The sequence below is a fragment of the Notolabrus celidotus genome, chromosome 20 (genome assembly GCF_009762535.1).
Source record: "Notolabrus celidotus isolate fNotCel1 chromosome 20, fNotCel1.pri, whole genome shotgun sequence".
In the NCBI taxonomy this organism is placed as follows: Eukaryota; Metazoa; Chordata; class Actinopteri; order Labriformes; family Labridae; genus Notolabrus; species Notolabrus celidotus.
The window spans coordinates 9088235-9104650 of NC_048291.1; the positions used below are offsets into that span (position 1 = coordinate 9088235).

The 16416-nt window shown below is 40.9% G+C and overlaps 1 protein-coding gene across 1 annotated transcript in view; it reads left to right on the forward strand.

Annotated features, from left to right (window-relative positions):
* The window catches only part of LOC117831780 (RNA binding protein fox-1 homolog 1-like), a 272572-nt gene that overhangs the window by 17772 nt on the left and 238384 nt on the right, over positions 1-16416 (forward strand). The window lies entirely within an intron of this gene.

Below are 16416 nucleotides of genomic sequence, written 5' to 3' on the forward strand. Positions count from 1 at the left end.
GATCAGATTGAATTTGGCCGTAAGAGTCTTCGAAAGAGATCTTCAAAATAACAGAAAAGTTAGTATCTGCATTTTGAACTGTACAAGTCTCAATTTCCTCAAAAATGCTGCAAAATTACCCTCCTCCACTCGTCCTCCTTCACCTGGAGAGTTCAAAACCCTCTGCACCTTCCTCTCCATCCTCCTCCTCACCGATAAGATCCTTATCCCGCTCTGTGGGTGTTTTAATGTGTTATAAATGTATTTTGGTCCTGTGGAGCTGCTTTTTTTTTCTGTTTTTAATTAAGCGCATACAGTTTGCTTCCAGCTTTTCTGTGAGATCTTAACTGAGCAGAGAGAGTTTCTGGGCAACAGAAGAATCGTTTCCACCTTCTGTTCCTCCTAAACAGGCGACAAACTGAGCTCCAGTCTCTGAGTGTTCAGTTGGGATTTTCTCCTCTCGAGTAATCCTCGAGATGGAGCATCATCTTCATCCTGCTGCTGACTGATACGCTACATGCACGCAAACATGTCAGACACACACATACTCACACACACACACACACACACACACACACACTGCTTCATTTATCTCCTCTGAGACCAATTATCCATCTACTCAATAACTGGAACTGCCACAGCTGTCAGTGCCAGCCATGCCACGCTGCACACACACATGCACGCACGCACACATGCACAGTGTTCTTGTGTGTGTGAGGTAGATTTATTTTCAGCCATCATTGCATGGATAAGTCAGACTTGTATGAAGCAGGAGGAGTTCTGGTTTAAACATGATGTGCAGCTTCCTGACTCCATGATCCAGCACTGAAGCAGAATCCACCTGAGACCAAAAAAACAGATCCAAAAACCAGTTTCCCTCCCTCTGAAAGGACGCTCATTACTCTATAAGTTATACTTCCTTTTCCTTTCGGTTAGAAGCATCTCTTATAAAAAACAACAACTCTAAATTCATCCTTCTTTGATTTTCTGTCATGTGTGTGAGGAGTCCTCAGAGGTCAGGCGCCTCATTAAACTGATCAAATGAAAATCTTCTTCAAATGTCACCAAACTGAGCTCGCATCCAAGAGTGAACACTCTGATTGCAGGGACTTCTCAGAAAGCACGAATATGGGAGATTTTGTTTCATAATCAAGTGTCTTCAAAGTAAAAAATCTTAACGAGTGTGAACAATATTGTGTCAAATCATATCCATGTAATGTAGTTGTACAGCAGGGCCAGGAAGGAAATCATTGTTTGCATAACTGAGTTTCAGATCATCTTTATATTTTTTGTTGAAAATTCTGTTTATTCATTTTTCACATTCTTATTCAGACAAATTCTCTATTGTTCAGAAAACAATAGAGTACAACCATAGACTGTATAAAATATGGCAAGGTATTCGTGACGCCACCCATCTGTTTTTGAAGAGCAGTTTTGAGACCAATCGTTGGCGGCAGCCATATTGATGCTGTCGAGCGAGTATAACATAAAGAGGCGGGCTTTGAGCCTCCTAGACAACAGCTACAGTGTTCCCGCAGGCAGATGTGCTTCTCATTGGAAGACTCTTAATCTCAATATCTTCGAAAGTGCCGCGTTAGAAAAAAATTCACCCCCCTCACAGTGAGAGCACATCGAGAAATGAGCTATCCAGACTACACTCGTCTTTTGTACCAGGCTGTAAACATGTTTATTTCTGCTCTTTTTCCCATTCATGTGTATGTGATATCCGGTACTTCCGGAGCCAGCCTCAAAAGGATCTTCGATGAACTGCAACTTTTAACACTTCTGCAATGGACTCATATTTTTAGACCGGAGGTTGCCGCTTGGTTGGGGGACAGGAAGCCAGTGGAGGTTTTGGAGGACAGGGGTGATGTGATCACAGGAACGGGAGTGAGTGAGTAGACGGGCAGCTGAGTTCTGGATGTACTGGAGTTTATTGAGGACATTGGATGATGAGCCGTATAGGATGCTGTTACAGTAGTCAATTCTGGAGGTGATGAAAGAATGGATCAGGTTTATATGAAAACGATACAAAATACTCAAATTTGACACCCCAAATGGAAGAAATCCAAACACACTCTGGAGGTGGGCTGCTTTTCTCAATACAGCATCTTGTTTCCTGGCAACATGTGATGTCATGACCCTGTGCCAGACTCCTCTTTTTTTTAAAGTTATATTTTCATTGGAAGACTCAGAATCTTGATCTTGGAAATTGCCGCGTTAGTAAAATTCCCCCCCCCCCTCACAGTGTGAGCCAATTGAGAAATGAGCTATCCAGACTACACTCATCTTTTGTACCAGGCTGTAAACATGTTTAGTTCCGCTGTAAAGATTGTCTTTTTCCCATTCATGTGTATGTGACTTCCGGTACTTCCGGAGCCAGCCTCAAGCAGATCCTTGATGAACTGCAGCTTTTAGCACTTTCGCATTTGACTCACACCTTCTTCACAAATCCACAGGTTGCAGACATGTGAATACAGTTTCAGATTCATCTTGATTACACCCTCAATAGCTAAACACATAACTTATTGAATTGTACAGACTTTGAGATGCACCATTGGCACGTAAAATTTGCTTCGTTCAAGCATATAATTCCCTTCAGTTTGCCGCCTATTGTGCTGCACTCACACCTCTCAACAAGAACTTGCGTCCACTCACTTCTTTACATTGACCTAACATGTAATTCACTCGTGCAAATTCGTGTTTGGAGTGAACACCCTGTACGACAGCATTGCAGTGTCCAAAAACACCAAGATGAGGATCATCATTTTAAGCGTTTTCAGTAGACTTTGGTTGTACGCAGAAAAAATGTGAATGTGGAAAATAAAAGAGAAGAGGCAATCCTAGAATCTATGCATTTTTTTTTTATCACACTTCAGTTTGACTTTTTATTAATTTGCATTTATAGATTATAAACTGGTCCTAAGTAATAGCTATCAACTCAACTCAACTCATTTTTATTTACAGTACATAGCATCTTTCATACATTCAAGCATGCAGCTCAAAGTGCTTCACAATAGAACAGACAGAAGAGAACAGCAACAGATAAAATGATGCAAGACTAAAACAAGAGAGGAATGTGATGTGAAATGTAAATCACGCCCTCGTAGCCCCTCCCCTCAAGCCCTCCCCTCCACGCCGAAACGATGACAAAATGTTGAAACTGTAAAAACAATCATTGAAAAAAATCTGCATTCAAAAAAAGAAAAGCGTTATCGAAAAAATAATGTCATTGAAAAAAAAGTGACATCAAATAAATAAATATAATATGATTGTCATTCAAAAACTTATTAGAATGTAAACGTTTCTAGAAATTGAATAATATAACATTGGATGTGTGTGATTTTAACTTCAGTGAAACGTTTTCAATGCCAATACCTGTTTTGATGCCGTTACAATTTTATACAATACAAGTGTTTTAATGCCAATGGTTTTTTTTTCAGTTTCAGGGTGTTTTCAATGCGAAATTGTATTTTCAATTCCAAACATTAAAGTCGTCGTTTTGGCTCCATAAAAATGATGTTGAAACAATGGTCATAAAAGTAATAATGCAGTCCAATGCTAGAAGGAAATTATTCCAAGTTAAAAGCCAGATTAAAAAAGGTAAGTCTTAAGTTTACTTTTAAAAACACCCAGAGAGCTCACTGTCCAGAGGCAGTGTTCCATGGTTTTGGGGAATAAAAACAGAAAGCTCTCTGGCCGGCGCTTGTGACGGACAAATGAGGAAAATTCAAAAGGGAAGCATTCAAGGACCTCAGTGATCATGGTGGAACATAAAATGACAGGAGATCTGTGATGTATGGAGGAGCAAGGCTGTTAAGATTCTTAAAAACAATTAAAAGGAGTTATAAGGATATTAAGATGTAAGCATCAAAGATTCCAATTGTCTTGTTTACAAGGTTGCTGAATAAAGTGATCCGATCAAGATGTGCGTGTGCATGCATCACGCATTCAATCAAATTAAAACCATTCTGACATGCACAGATGTGTTCCACTGGTCTTATGTGCCAAAAACAGCAGAAGAAAAAGTGCCTCCTAACAGCTGTTCCTGTCGTTAACAAACACTGCTGTCACTGCATTATTGTTCATAATGTGTATCAAATAAAGTTAAAAAAAGAATCACTGCTGTCACCGCACGCCTCCACATGTTGCTCCTTCACTTGCTCCCTCGCTCTGCACCAGAGATTTCTCTTTATTCCTTTTTTTGACCATCAACACGCTCAACAATGCAGAGGTTTTCTAAAGTCAGGGAAACAAAGTTCTCTCTGGGTTACAGACTTGTTTTGTTAGTGATACCATAATGTCTTCATCCATACCGGCATTAACAAAAGCAGAAGTCTCAACGTCACATGGGGCAGACATGACCAATAAGAATAACTTTACCCCAAGCAGGAAGAAGCCATTAAAATCAAGTGTTTATATGAATATGGACCCAAATTACAAACCAATCTTTCTAAACGCTCCACTCTCTTCTGATTTATGTGTGTACATAATGCCTTTTCATTTTGATCAGGCGAACAATATTCAGTGTATCAGTGGTCCATGTAAACATACCTAACACCTTTCAACTCAAACTCCAAGGGGAACTTTTGGACCTGATATCAGATATCTGGATGTTCACTGCCTCCACCTGAAGCTCTGAACCATCATCTGTCGCCTTCATTAATTTAATAGAGGATAATTTGCAACTCAGGGGACATCACCCTCTGCACAGGTGCGAACACCAAGGACACAAGTGTAATAATTTAACATTTCATTTGGCCAGTTAACCAACATGAAAGGCACAGCTTGTTTAGTGTCCTGGCTACTTTATCAGGTGTTTTTGCGTGTTTCTGTGTGTGTGTGTGTGTGTGTGTGTGTGTGTGTGTGTGTGTGTGTGTGTGTGTGTGTGTCCGTGAGCGAGAGACTGTGTGGCCATCTGTCTGGTGAGAAAATGTGCAGGGAATATTTTCGGTGGTTGGAAGAATCTGTAACCAATTTTTTTCCTATTTCTTTAACTGAGATGTGTTTGATAATTGTTTTAATATAGTAAAACTTAAATATCACCAACTGTAGTTTGAATCCAGTTTATAACACCAAGTTTGAAGCTGTTAATTCAGGTATAACTCATCCGTCAGTCATATTATTTTGAATGCTATAGCTCAAGTATGCATTCTAGGGATTTCATTAAATTTGGCTCTAGCTTAGATATGAACTGGAAGATGAAATGATGAAAATATGATGATCATAGGTCAAAGATCACAGTGACATCAAACCCTACCCCCTCTCAGCAAAGCTCTGGCTGTTTTCGAAACCGCCTACAATACCAGCAGTACTTAATGATTCAGCCTAAATTCAGTGTGTGGTATGTGAACAAGAACAAAATCTGCAGTATGCCAAAACTACCCTGATGCATACTGATTCGGGAAAATTTCTCAGTATGCATCGGACCAGTCTCCCTTGCGTAATGTTTCCCACCATGCACAGCGCTCATTCTGCTTCTTCTTTCCTCTTCTTCTTTCCTCTTCTTTTTATGAGGGGAGCATTTTCACATGTGCTGTGAAAATTATTAAATTACATTACATAAACCACTTCCTAACTTTTTAAATCATAAATTGATGCTAAAGAAGCAGTTTTGCGATCAGCTTGGCCGTTGTTTACTTCTGCATTCCAAAACAGGAAATTCAGTGACGTATGGCTCAGCGTACTGCAACACAGATCGAACAGAACAGACATACTACATACTAAATTCAAACGCAGTATGTAGTAGGCAATACCTGCTGCCTATTATATTCATAGGTAGTATGTAGCAGGCCATTTCGAAAACAGCGGCTGTTTTCAAAACAGTCTACTATACTAGCAGCACGTACTGATTCGGCCTAAATTCAGTGTGTAGTGAGTAGTATGTGAACAAGAGCAAAATCTGCATTATGACAAAACTACGCGGATTTACTGATTCAGGAAAATTTCTCAGTATGCATTGGACCAGTCTCCCTCACGTATTGTTTCCCACAATGCACAGCTCTAATGAAACGCCTCTTCTTTCTTTGGCATATGACGGAAGTGGATACTAAAGAAACAGTTTCACTATAAGCTTGGACATTGTTTACTTCCGCTTTCCGAAACTGGAATTCAAGTGACGCCTGACCCAGCACACTACAAAGCAGATCCAACAGAATAGTCCTACTACATACAACCTTCAGACGCAGACTGTTCTGTTGAATCTGTTTTGCAGTATGCTGTGTCAGACAGCGCTGGATTTCCGGTTTCAAAAAGCGGAAGTAAACAAGGACCAAGCTGACAGTGAAACTGCTTCTTTAGCATCACTTATAGTCTAAAAAGTTACAAAGTGGTTTATATGGAATTTAATAATTTTCGCAGCACCTAAAAACGTAGTGCTCCCCATCATATACAGAAAAAAGAAGAAACGGAACGATAGTGCTGTGCATTGTGGGAAACAGTATGCAAGAGAGACTGGCCCGCTGCATACAGAGACATTTTCCCGAATAAGTACGACATCCGCGTAGTTTTGGCATAATGCAGGTTTTGCTCTTGTTCACATACTGCATACTACATACTGAATTTTGGCCAACTCAGTATGTACTGCTATTATAATAGGTGGTTTCGAAAACAGCCTGTCTTTATCTGTCCCATTCATGAGTAGTGTCTAGGCAAAGCCATCATGTTTTTACTGAAGTGCTGTACGCAATTTCCATTTGATTTAGCAAAACACCTTTTATTCAATTCTTCCAAAGTCTTCACTGCATGTTAGTATGCTGAATATATGATACATATAACACATGTCTGGATAAAACAGAGTGTAAGTCATGCTTCCGTACCAGCAGAGTCACTTCTGTGCGGGCATATTTTGGGCTTCTATCTGTGTGCTCTCTCTGTTCTCTCCAGCTGTTTTGGCAGATTTTGAGCTCTTCAGATTTTGAGAGGGTGCCAAATAATTTTGAGTAGCAATCTTCTGCAGAGGCTGTCCAAATCTGGAGTTTGGGTCATTCTGCAGTGCAAATCTGCTGCAAAAATGGTACCAGTGTGCTGAAAGTGGAGAGAAACCTGTGAGATCTTACAAGCCTTGCCACATTGTGCATGCAGTCAAGTCTATTGTTACTGCACTTTACTATAAATCTTCCTCTGACTCTTTACTACAAACCAGCTGTCTGTTTTGGATGGTTGTCTGCGATGGAGGCCAAACATGAGCCTTGCTGACATAATCTCTGTGGTAGCAGCTAATTAGCCGTTGGTGCTAAACAGTGTGACTAAACTGTGAGTCATGTTGGACCACAGCACTCTGAGCACAGGCTTAACGTGTGTGCGTTTGTATGTGTATGTGTGTGTGTGTGTGTGTGTGTGTGTGTGTGTGCTCAGTGTCCTGGACTGACTGTCTATCTCTGGAGCTCCTGACTTCTCACAGACGGTCATTTTTCTCACTGGTGAGGAGGGTGAGGTGGAGCAGCTCTCACCCTGAGCTCCTTCTCTTCTTTCGCTCTCCGTGATTGAGGGGAGCAATCTTCATCATCATCTTCAGAGAGAGAAGAAGCAAACGAAAGTATACAGTGATGATCCAAATATTTTGTACAAAACACTTACTGTTTGAAAAAAAGGAATGGGGATCTATATACAGGTTTTATAGAGGATACAGTTCTGCATTTTTTTAAAACCCGAAAATCAATAATGTTTGCGTTTATCGATTCTGCAGTTTTTTTGCATGCCATGATGTATGTTACATCTTGTTGAATCACATAATTGAAATCACTCAAAGCAGCAGTTGGTTAAAAATAGTGATTGAATGTTTAAATCTGTATTGAAATTGGCAGGTTAAAATTAGCTAACTAAAGGAGGGGACATTTTTACACCCTGAACCGCAATGTATAAACAGCAAATTAACTTCCACCCACGTTAGCGCCCATTGGTGTGATTTGAAATGAGGCGTGAACAAATCTTTCTCTAATGTAAAGCACATTGGACGTTAGTCATCATTAGATTCTGCTTGATCCAATCAGTGCCCCAAGTTTTAAATAATTAGTGACATGTGTGCTGTGCTTTGTGTGTATATGTACACTCAGGGTGTAAAAAATTACTTTTTACCTCATCTGCCATTGGCTAGTTACCTCTAAAAATGTACTGGCCAAAAATATTTTTTCACTGGCCAAATAAAAAAATCATTCCTTATTTGATTTAAAATAATAACAGCCTCATCAATGTTCCAGTTTTCTTTGAAACGTCATATAGTGACATTGCTCCGTTTAGCTGTCTGTTCCTCTTCTTGATCGTCTCCTGCCTCTTTGTTTATCCTTTTTGTTTGTGGTGGCTTCACGCCGGGAATATGTCGCCACATCTTCCTTGAAACACTCTTCCCGCCGTGCTTCTTCAAGCAAAGGGAATGAATAGAACTCCAGTAGCTGACGTCATGCCGTTCCCGACATACCAAATCACAACACAAGTACAGCGTGCCGCAAGGGTCAAAATAGCCTGAGAGTTGGCAGAAATGGGCGAAAGGATGAAAACAAAACTTCACATGCAATACAAAATTTTCCATCAACCACTGGCGGGTGTGTGTCTTTGTTTTACACGCCAAACTAATTTTTTACCCGCCATTGGCGCTATGCCAGTGTTAATTTTACGTCCTGTGTACACTACTCAATTTGTTTTCTGTTGTTGGAGGGATTGTTTCAGTTGATCAATAACTAATCCATGCATTGACATAACTCAAACAGTCACCTGTGTTTTCTGTGTTGTAAGAGGCACAATAGAAGGAGGAAAGTTTAGCAATCCAGCTCAACCCTGTGAATTTAAGAAGAAAGGCTGAAATCCACTTTGTGTGGTAGAACACCTGCCAGATTTTTAAAGCTGTTTTTTGTCATTTCTCGTGTGGACAGAAAAACGAAAGATGGGGAAATGCTGTCGTACTTGCCCATGGTAATTGGTGTTTTTATGTATTTTTCAAGCAACATGATGGAAGGCTATAGGTATGTTTATGTCTACTTTTAGATTTAATTGCACTGTTTCGTACACTCATAAAAGAATGCTGTTCACAATGGCCGCTCACTCAATGAGACGCTCAGTATATACAGTTGTGCTCATAAGTTTACATACCCTGGCATATTTGTGGGTTTTTTTTGCCATTTTTGAGAGAATATGAATGATAAGAGAAAACTTTTTTTTAATACTCATAGTTAGTGGTTGGGTGAAGCCATTTATTGTCAAACAACTGTGTTTACTCTTTTTATATCATAATGACAACGGAAACCACCCAAGAAATCATAAATTCCGCCAGGGTTTGTAAACTTATGAGCACAACTGTATGAAGACAATGTTCTTCTATGTTGTTTGGTGTGATGGACTGATCACACATTATCACCACCGTCTGGTCTGGCATGCTTATGTGGGCGTATTCAACCCTTTTGTGTCGTGTGTGGACAGAGAAATATACAAAAACACCTTGTGTGCATTTTTTGTTAAACTGAGGAAAAAAAAACAGTTTTAAAAAATATTCCTTTATGTAAATATATAGCCTCAAACTGTTAAGCTAGAGATGTTAATTGCATCTGTTGAAAAATTGAGAGATGCTCTTCTTAAACTGTACATTACTAACCTGGATGATAAAGGAGAGAGAGAGAGAGAAGGAGCTAAATATCAACTCTGCAGTATATTTCTGTCATTACCAAAAGAGCAGGTGTACAGGTTTAAAAAGTAGCCTGTTTTAAACGTGTAGCACATGAAAGTATAGCAGTTTTGTTAAAGTTGATCTAAGAGAGTAAACTGCTCATCCGTAAACGTTACCTTCCTAGATAAGGACCCAAACCCGATCACTCGAGTTGCCAAAAAGTTTTGATTTAATGGCAAACAAGTTTCTGCAGAGGGACCAGCTTCCTCTTTTAAATGCTCTCTGATTTGTCGTCATTTGAATCAAGAGTTATGATCAAATTATCCCTTTAATGCTGCAACAGGTCCAGTTCCCCCAAATCACAGCACATAGCACACCTGTGGCACAAAGATGCCCATTTAGTAAATGGAATAATGGAAAGTCATAACCATTATTCAGAGTATCATGAGATTAGGAATAAAGTGTGTAAGATAAATAATGTTGCTAATGCTGGACCTCATGCTGGTCAGCGGAGCCTCATTAGGAGGCTGCATTGTGCAGGCAGGTTTGTTAATGAGTGTGTGCACATCTGTACGAGTGTGTTCATGAACCAAACAACAAGCTAACAGCAACCGACTCTAATGACAGTGTGACACGCAGACAGAAGGAGCTCAGAGGTAAAAACAAAAGACAGCATGAGTGGACGCTCCGGACATTTGTGTGCTGCCCAATTAACGTGTGTTTGAGATGCTGTTTCTGTGTCTTTGTTTGTCTTTGTTTGTCCGTGCGCGCGCGTGTGTGCGTGTGTGTGCGTGCGTGTGCGTGTGTGTGTGTGTGTGTGTGTGTGTGTGTGTGTGTGTGTGTGTGTGTGTGTGTGTGTGTGTGTGTGTGTGTGTGTGTGTGTGTGTGTGTGTGTGTGTCAGGACCCCTGTTGCACGCTGTTTTCCTCATTTGCGGTGACAAATAGGCAGCCTGTGGAGAGAGGGTGCTGCGACGCTCGGCGCTTCAGTTGACCCCTGACATCTCATTTGGGCCTGATAGATGAGAGCTGGTTCTCTGCTGAAGAAACGACCCGGCGGCACACACACACACATACACACACACACATCCAGGACAGAGCGACCGCCTGCGTACCAGGTTGGACTGGACAGGTGTTGTTGGAAGAACAGCCTGCTGCAGTTATTGTTTGTCAGGATTTTCCTGTTGGTGGTGAAATGTTGTCAGACAGAAGTTCAACTTTATTGTCCCTGAGGGGAAATTCATCTCACAGCTGGGCGGAGACATAAAACATAAGAGACATAGGCATGCAGACTTATGGTATGATGCTTCAATACATCAGGTGACATCAGGTGAATGTAAAACTGTCATTTAAACTAACATCAGTCATCGTTGCTGAATGGGAAACCGGTCATCTACATCATGATCATGAGGTTCTAACAGTTTGATGGCCTGAGTGGTAACATAATTCATCCTGTCAGACCTAACTCTGCAAGATGTTTGAAACAATTAACTTTCCTTTTTTTATGAAATGCGGTGAAATAAAGGAAATTCAGCCCTCTGTGAACAACTCTGATGCAAAATGTAGACAGACAACAGGTGGAGAGACACATTTTTTCTCATATTTATACTTGTTGGTTGCAGTTCCATTACCCTGGTGGTGGTGTAACATGCACACATCATAACCGGAATGGTTTAACCACATAGTGTGCAGTCCTTCTCAACCATTCATAATCAAAATCTTTGTCCTTAGGTTATCGGCTTGATAGCATCATATCAAGATTTTGCAGGATAACATGATTTGAATCAAGATTTTTTTCACAATGTGAGCAAATATGGAAAAAAATGGAGGTTAAGAGAGCTTAAAATTTGCTTTACTGACAACCTTTGTATCTTTAGTGATATGATCTTTCAAAAGTCATCAAGGCGGATATGTACCAACTGCACCGAGTAGGTTGGCGTTACGGACTGCTCTGAGTAGAGTATGAATTAATGTAATAGTCAGCCCTAACATGAAGAGTGAAACCAGATAAAAGAATGAAAGGAACTTAATGGTTCTCATTAATTGAAATGACTGGGTCGGCTCACCTGCGTGCCGGTCTGCTGGAGTACTCTGGACGATGTGTCGGTTAGTGGCGAGCCTGAGCTTGGTCAGTGACTCTAAGTTTCTTTTTTATTTGGTTGTGTTAAGTTTTAAAAACTATGTACTGGTTCTCGAAAGTTTGTGGGTCTTTCTCTGTGGTTGAGTCTTGTCATGGTTATACCATAGAATGTATAAAATATGGACGTAGTATCCGTGACCTCACCCATCTGTTTCTGAAGAGCTGTTCTGAAGCCAATAGACCGGAGGTTGCCACTCACATCCTAGCTGTGGCAGATCACCTCAATCATGTGACGTCATTTAAAGTTTACCAAGCACCTTCTTGGGGTGCAAGTGTCGGACAAACCAGTGACACAACTGAACCCAATCCCCATTTCCCACATGAGAAACCAGTCAAAGTAAGCAGAAAAGAGAGGAAAAGAAGAAGAGCAGGTTTAAGGTACCCATTACTCCTAACACTTGGACTCATTGTAAATAACTTGTGGTGTTTTTTTTGTGTTATTCTATGTAAAAAAAAAAAAAAAAAAATCTATTTCCAAAAATTGGCTATCACAATAAATCCAAATCTTTACCTTTTCTCATGCAGCAAAAAGCTTGGCCAGTGTTTCCTAGCTTTTTAATGAGGATGTGGTGAATCTCTGAATTGTATTTGGCTATGGAAAGGCAGGATGAAATTTTCTGCAGCTCACCCCAAAAATTTGGGGAAGTTGGACTTGTGTGCATGAATATAGCTATAGAAACGTAATACCCTATTCCTTAGTATGGTGTACAAATGTAAATCCAATTCTGTCCTTTTTACAGAGCAGTATACATGCTTACACTTTTTTGAATGCTTATTGTAGTTAGGTTTATTGGTTGTATTGTAAGTTAAGTGTGGAAGCAATAGCTCCTCAAACACAATGTGAGTTTTCCTCTCTGTGCCTCAATGCTGCAAATATCACCAACCCTTCAAAAACCTCAAAAGATACAGAAAGTACCTTAATGTTCGTCCTCTGTAATTTCCCTGATATCCTACACCTTCTGCTGTACACTTTGAGTACTTCTGGTGTCATGTTCTTACAGAGATTTATGTAAAATAACAAGATATAGATACTAGTGAAATCATTGCAATATACATGAATATACTTTTAATAATTAATGCAAACTTAATGCAATACTCCACCACGTATTGATTGTGCACAAATCTACCATGCAAGCATTTAGACTTTTCTGTCACCTCATCTTGCTGTGGCCTTGAGGACCAAATATAGAAACTCTCCTGTTTTCCTTTCTGCCTCTACTCTCCTTTTTTCTCTGAAAGCACCCTGAATTTGCTTTCGTTTTGTTGGAGTACGAGTGAAACAGGGTCAGAAAACAACATCTTAGATATGCTGGTGCTCTCTAATGTCCCCGTAGTTTTACCCGTTTACATTCTAAGCCATTATTCCTCCCAGGTTTTCACATTTTTGCTGTTGAATCAGAAAAAGATTGGCTATAAAAGCTGTCAGCGTAATAAAAATAAGATAATAACGCTCCTAGAGAGGATCTGATTCGTGAATAATGGTGCACACTAATGATCACTAATGCTTCTCCCCTTAAATCCTCCTCCCTCGCATTTTTCATCTCGATGGTCCGTTTTTCCATCGTTCCCCAGAGGCCAGCTAATTACAGGCGGCTCCACTGCGACTGTACTGAAGCCACGCTGGTATTTATACTACAAAGCTTTGAGCTGTTTGTTGGCGACATCAAGAGTCACTCGCTGTCTTCCTGAGACAATAATAGAGCCGAGAGATAAGACAAAGTGTTTGATATTCAAATCAAACTGGAACGAGAGGGAGAGGGAGCGCCAAACTGACAGAAAGAGCGACAGAACAGAGAGAGAGAGAGGGAGAGAAGTAACGAGAGGCCAGCAGGGAGGTGTCATAAACAGAAAATTACACACATATATTATTTAATGAAGTAAAAAATATGATGTGAGAGCTTATGGACAGTGCGGTGCAGGAAATCCAAAGCTCTTTGTAAAAATGATCATTATTATTCTGTTTACTTCCTCATGCTTCTGCTCAGAGAACAGTGGGTGAATGCTGGGAAGTGATGTGCAGGTCCCAACCATGCCAAGAAGATACATTTTTCTCCTCTTTGTATTTTTACATCTGTGCATATGTTAGTTGCATGCTGTGTCTGTTTTAACTGCATCTGTAATCTGAACATGTATATCTGGTAGTCGTCGGCGAAGGGAAAATCCAGATTTGGAAACAGCAAAATGACACCGTAATGGACATTATGTGTCATGAAACCCAGATATAGGACCCAAACCCAGACTGCTATGCCAAGGCTAGTGCTGTCAAATCTTATTTATTCAAGAGAAATTAAAGGAACACTGCAAGATTATGTAATAGTGATGGAGTTAAGGATTAGGACCAGGAAGCAGTCCAAAACATAAATTCACATCCAGGAAACCAACATGAAATAAAATCAGTGTAAGTAGTTTCTTCCAGGCTGTATTCAAAATTATAATTTACAATAATAATAACAATACACAATACATAGCGCTTTTCAGAAAACTCAAAGACACTTCACAAATAGCACACAATAAAAGACACAATAAAAGAAACAAATTAGAAACACAGTGGATATAAAAACATTAACTGTTAAAAGCAGTTCTGAAGAGGTGTGTTTTGAGCTGGGATTTTAATGTTTGTAGGTCAGTGGAGTTGCGTATGTGTTTGGGGAGGGAGTTCCAGAGGGCGGGGGCAGCAATGGAATAAGCCCTGTCATCCCAGGTTCGGTGCTTGGTCCAGGGTGGGGAGAGGAGGTTTTCATTGGAGGAGTGGGGAGCATGGGAGTGGTTGTGAGGGTGAAGCAGGTCAGTGAGAAAGGAGGGGGCCAGGTGATGGAGGGCTTTGTAAGTCAGGAGGAGAAGTTCGAAGTGAATGCGTTGGGGGCATAGACTGTATAAAATATGGACGTAGTATCCGTGACGTCACCCATCTGTTTCTGAAGCGCTGTTTTGAGACCAATCAGCGGCAGCCATGTTGCTTCTGTCGAGCCAGTGTGACGTAAAGAGGCGGAGTTTGAGCCTCTTAGCCAAAAGCTGCAGTGTTCCCGCAGGCAGATGTGCTTCTCATTGGAAGACTCGTAATCTCCATATCTTCGAAATTGCCGCGTTAGAAAAAAATTCACCCCCCTCACAGTGAGAGCACATCGAGAAATGAGCTATCCAGACTACACTCGTCTTTTGTACCAGGCTGTAAACATGTTTATTTCTGCTCTTTTTCCCATTCATGTGTATGTGACTTCCGGTACTTCCGGAGCCAGCCTCAAACGGATCTTCGATGAACTGCAACTTTTAACACTTCTGCAATGGACTCATATTTTTAGACCGGAGGTTGCCGCTTGGTTGGGGGACAGGAAGCCAGTGGAGGTTTTGGAGGACAGGGGTGATGTGATCACAGGAACGGGAGTGAGTGAGTAGACGGGCAGCTGAGTTCTGGATGTACTGGAGTTTATTGAGGACATTGGATGATGAGCCGTATAGGATGCTGTTACAGTAGTCAATTCTGGAGGTGATGAAAGAATGGATCAGGTTTATATGAAAACGATACAAAATACTCAAATTTGACACCCCAAATGGAAGAAATCCAAACACACTCTGGAGGTGGGCTGCTTTTTTCTCAATACAGCATCTTGTTTCCTGGCAACATGTGATGTCATGACCCTGTGCCAGACTCCTCTTTTTTTTTAAGTTATATTTTGGGCTTTTACACCTCTATTCAGACAGGAGAGGACGGTGGATAGAGCAAGAAACTGGGAGAGAAGGGGCTGCAGGCCTGAATTGAACCCGGGCTGCCTGCCAAAAGGGCGGGCAATTTAACCATTAGGCTAAATCCACTCCCCCAGATTCATCATTTTCACACAATCTCAATCCCCAGCGCACTCATGCCCTGCACGCCTGCTATTAAAGTCCATGAAGGGTCTGTGCAGGATTTAGGATGGAGATTGGGATTGGGCAAAACACAAAACACACTTCAAAGGTGTTAAGATGAGACCAATCTTGCTTCTCATAGCAAGAATGTCTGGCCATGTTAGACAGCAGCAAACATTAGAGAGACAAACTTAGAGACTAGAAAAGAGACGGATATATCCCTGTGGACTTTGTAGTGACCAGAAATAGCTGAAAGAGTGTTTTTTGGACTCATCAGTTGTTATTTGGCCACGAACAGACTCCAAATGAATCATAATGTTGCTCAGGAACTGCTAAATGTACAAATAGGCTGCTGTTCATGTTACTGTATAGCTTAAAAGTGCTTACCGCTTGTACAAACAAAAATACATCCTAATGATAAATGCTGTCCTCAGAGTTGCAGTGCAGCCCTTTATTCTTACCTGCATTGATGGTGCTGCACACTTCAGTCCACCACTGAGCTCCGGTCTCGCAGATTTAAAGCACATCTTCCCGCTCAGGGTTCAAACTAGTTCACTCTGCTTTTAAAAGTGCATGAAAATAAGACGGATCCCCCATTTTTGTATCTTATCCTCTTACCCCCCCTCTCCTCTCCGGTCTCATCATTATTCTCCCACCACCCCTCCCTCAAGCTTCAGACGTAAGCCGGTTATTCTCTGCCCCTTTCTAATCCGAACTTAATCAGAGGCGCACACACTGTCACAGAGAGATGGAGGAAGAGGAGGCAGAGAGTGGAGTGAAGGAAGGATGGATACAGGTCAAGCAGCGAAATGCAAGCATGAGGAATAGAGTTTGGGAAGACTCTGCAGAAATGTTTAAATT